The sequence below is a fragment of the Palaemon carinicauda genome, chromosome 35 (genome assembly GCF_036898095.1).
Source record: "Palaemon carinicauda isolate YSFRI2023 chromosome 35, ASM3689809v2, whole genome shotgun sequence".
Lineage (NCBI taxonomy): Eukaryota > Metazoa > Arthropoda > Malacostraca > Decapoda > Palaemonidae > Palaemon > Palaemon carinicauda.
In genome coordinates this window covers 33,006,414-33,010,672 of record NC_090759.1, presented here as the reverse complement: position 1 = coordinate 33,010,672, position 4,259 = coordinate 33,006,414, and the positions used below count along the sequence as shown (strand labels likewise).

At 36.1% G+C, this 4,259-nt stretch overlaps 1 protein-coding gene across 1 annotated transcript in view; it reads right to left on the bottom strand.

Moving 5' to 3' along the window:
• The window catches only part of LOC137627214 (synaptogenesis protein syg-2-like), a 135,174-nt gene that overhangs the window by 96,484 nt on the left and 34,431 nt on the right, over nt 1–4,259 (bottom strand). The window lies entirely within an intron of this gene.

The following is a 4,259-nucleotide window of genomic DNA, read 5'->3' as shown; positions in this document are numbered from 1 at the left end:
TCTGGGGTTCGAGTCCCATTCAAACTCGTTAGTTCTTTTAGCGTCTGCAACCTTACCATCCTATTGATCTACCTGCTGAGTCACAGGGAGCCATTACCCGAGCTTCCTTGGTCATAGCTTGGGTTAAAAGGGGTCTTGGGCGCTGATCATATGATAATATGGTCAGTCTCTAGGGCATTGTCCTGCTTGTTAGGACAATGTTATTGTCCCTTGCCTCTGCCATTCTAGAGCTGTCTTTAAACTTCGTCTTTATCATATAGGACGGACCGGTCGTATTCATTTCAGGTAATGAAACATAATTGGATTTTTTTTTTTTTTAACACGTAACTCTGATAATTATTCTTATTTCCCCACACCGTGTTCATTCTACTTTGCTTCCAGCTCCATATTATTATTATTATTATTATTATTAGCCAACCTACAACCCTAGCTGGAAAGCTACATACTATAAGCCAAAGGGCTCCAACAGGGAAAAATAGCCCAGTGAGGAAAGGGAATAAGGAAATAAAATAAACGATGAGAAAAAAAAATTAACAATAAATTATTCTAAAAACAGTAACAACATCAAAACAGAACGTTAACTTTTCCTCTTCTCTACTCCCTTTGTTTGACAGCTTATTTTCAAGTGACTGTTGGTCATGTCCGCCCACTGCATCATTCACTCTTATGCTGGTATCTTTACCAACCTCTTTGTTTGAACACAAGCGTACTAACTCGTTTCGATGCATGGGGGACTTTGGTTCTGAATATACTTAACAGAATTTTTTTTTCCTTTCGTAAATATCTTTACTGCGTCAGCTAAAGGTTGAAGCGACCTTTTAAACCGGATTTTATTTGGGTCTTTACGAACATGAATATATTCTAAAATCTTTCGTTTTAACAGCTTGAAGAAGGTCAAAGTCACTAATACCAGAACTAAAATAATTAAATAACTTATAAATTTCACTAAAATTCTACAAAAGAAAAAAAATTAATTTGCTGCCCTTTGGTCACAAAAAAAAAAATAGCGAATATTATCATCATCATCATCATTATTATTATTATTATTATTATTATTATTATTATCATCGTTATTATCATTATTATTATTATCATTATTAATATTATTATTATTACTTGCTAAGCTACAACCCTAGTTGGAAAAGCAGAATGCTAAAAGCCCAGGGGCCGCGACAGGGTAAATAGCCCAGTGAGGAAAGGACACGAAAAATAAAATATTTTCAGAACAGTAACATTAAAATAAATATTTTCTATATAAACTATGTAACCTTAATAAAAACAAGATAAAATAGTGTACCCCAGTGTAAAATGTTCTTTCTGGTATAAAGATGAATTAGGATTTTAAGCCAAATTTTTTATTTACTTTCTTACAAAAAAAAATTCAGAAGAAGTTTTAATAGAGTTTATATCCCAAGTTTCGATGTTTGTACATCACACTGAAATGCTTTTGCATTTTTAAACCTTCCAAGGATCAATTTATTTTGTAATCTAATGAATTCCTGGCTGGAATTATTCACATTTTTTTATTTCACGAGTGACTTCGTTTTTATTGGAAAATTAATTATGAAGAACTTCATATTTCTTTTAAATCTTTGGTCATAAACGAGTGATAAAAGTTTTTGAAGAAATTCCATTTTCCAAGATTTTGTATTTCTAAAACCAGTCTGTAATTTTCCTAAGTTTTAAGACGACAATTGAGCCAGTTACGCAGACAACCGGTCCAAGGTGTGGGAGGCAGACAAGAGGGCACACAAAACAGCAAAAATGAAGCAGAAGAAACAGCAAAAGAAGAAAACACAGAAGAAACGACAGAAGAAGCAACAGAAGAAAAAGCAGCAGCAGCCGAAAATAAGCAACAGAAGAAGCAGCAGCAGAAAAAGAAGCAACATAAAACAAGTAGCAGCAGAGGTAGAAGCAGCAGAAGATGAGGCAGTAAAAGAAGCAGCAGCAAAAGAAGCAGAGCAACAGAAGAAGCAGCAGAAAACGAAAAAGTAGCAGAAAAGGAAACTGCAAAAGAGGAAGCAGCAAAAGAAGAAGCAGCAGCAGCAAAAGAAGCAGCAGCAGAAAAAGAAACAGCAGCAGAAGAATCTGCAAAAGAAGCCCCAGAAGAAGAACCCTAAAAATAAGCAGCAGAAAAACAAGTACCAAACGAAGCAGCAACGTTAGCAGCCAGGCCATCGCGGGTTAGCCCCGGCTAGGTTATTGCCACCGTGGGCCCAAAACCATCGTCTCCTCAGGCCGACTTGTTTGGCAAGTCTTGACCAAAACTAGACGATGACTCGAGACTTGTCCGAATTTGCACTTTTGGGTATCAACGCACGCAAAGAAAATCCTTAATTGCGACTGGAAGGGAAACTTGAACCTTGAACTTTCTTCTTCTTCATTTTTCGAAGATGGGAAATTTGAAACGGAATTTATCGAGTTTCGAGGATAATTTTTTATTTCAGGAGAAAATTTGAGATTGTTTTTCAAGAAAATTTAAAAGTTAAATTTCTTAATCAAAAGATTCAAGTTACAATAGCAATTTCTTTTATATATATATATATATATATATATATATATATATATATATATATATATATATATATATATATATATATATATATCCATGAAGTAGGAGATGATGAATGAGAAGTATTGAAGTATTGAATTAAAAGCTCAAGATAGAGATGACTGGCAAAATGTAACCGAGGCCTTTTGTGTCAATAGATGTAGGAGGAGATGATATATATATATATATATATATATATATATATATATATATATATATATAAATATATATATACTGTATATATATATATAGCGAGAGAGAGAGAGTGAGAGAGAGGAGAGAGGAGAGAGAGAGAGAGAGAGAGAGAGAGAGAGAGAGGAGAGAGAGAGAGTTTACGTCTGTTGGTAGGTGGAAAGAGGAAGGAAGGGTCCCCCATAAAGGGATCCTGAAAGGTAATGAAGAAGAACAAGAACAAGAACAAGTACTTGTCCCTTCGAGAAACCCATTGCAGAGATGCAAAAACTTGTTCGCAAAGACCCTCAGGCTGCTTATGTATATAGGCTCCTCCTCCTATTCCTCCTCCTCCTCCTCCTCCTCCTCCTACGTCATCTTCCATCTCGTCCTTACTTGTTTTGCTGTTCTTCCTCCCTTTCGTAAATATAAAACCTGCCCCTTAAAATCTCAGAAGAAATATGGACGAAAGTATAAATAAAATACGCTCTCATACGCACTTAGATGTGCAATCCTTTTTCTTAAATGTTCGCAACCTAATTATCTATCAAGGACGAAAGTATAAATATAATACACTCTTATACGCATTAACACGTGCAGTCCATTTTCTTAAATGTTTGCAACCTATCTTTCAAAATCTCAAAAGAAATATGGACGAAAGCGTACACAAAACACACACTCTTACACGCACTAACACGTGCAATCTATTATTATTATCACTTGCTAAGCCACAACGCGAGTTGGAAAAACAGGATGCTGTACGCCCAAGGGTTCCAACAGGGAAAATAACACAGTGAGGAAAGGAAATAAGGAAATAAACTAAGAGATGTTTAAGATTAACATTAAAATAAATCTTTCATAAATAAACTATACCAACTTAAAAATAACAAGAAGAACAGAAATAAGATAGAATAGTATGCCGAGTGTATTACACTTTCGTTAACCTTATCATCTACCATTCTATAGCCATCACCCGCCGGCTATTGTCACCTTCAAGGAATCTGGTTTAATAGATCTGTACGCAGTGAACGAGGCATTCGCGTGCTCTTGTGTCTTTAGGCGTGATTAGAGTGTCCCTTGCAATGTCTTCTACACCTTTCAACTCTCACCAATTAATTTCGTTTCCCTTCCTTCTAGTCCATCCATCGAGATGAAACGGTAGTTCTACCAGCGATGTTGCTGCTCCTACTACTACTACTACTACTACTACTACTACTACTGTAGAGAGCAGGGTTCCCCTGCAGTATAGTACCAAAAAAGTAGCCCTTAAATTACTACTACTACTACTACTACTACTGTAGAGAGCAGGATTCCCCTGCAGTATAGTACCAAAAAAAGCAGCCCTTAAATTACTACTACTACTACTGTAGAGAGCAGGATTCCCCTGCAGTACTGGACCAGAAAGCAGCCCGTATAGTACTGTTGCTGCTGCTACTACTACTACTACTACTACTACTACTGTAGAGAGTACTGTTCCCCTGCAGTAATGGACCACAAATGCAGCCATTGATAAATTAAAGTACTACCACAACCACTA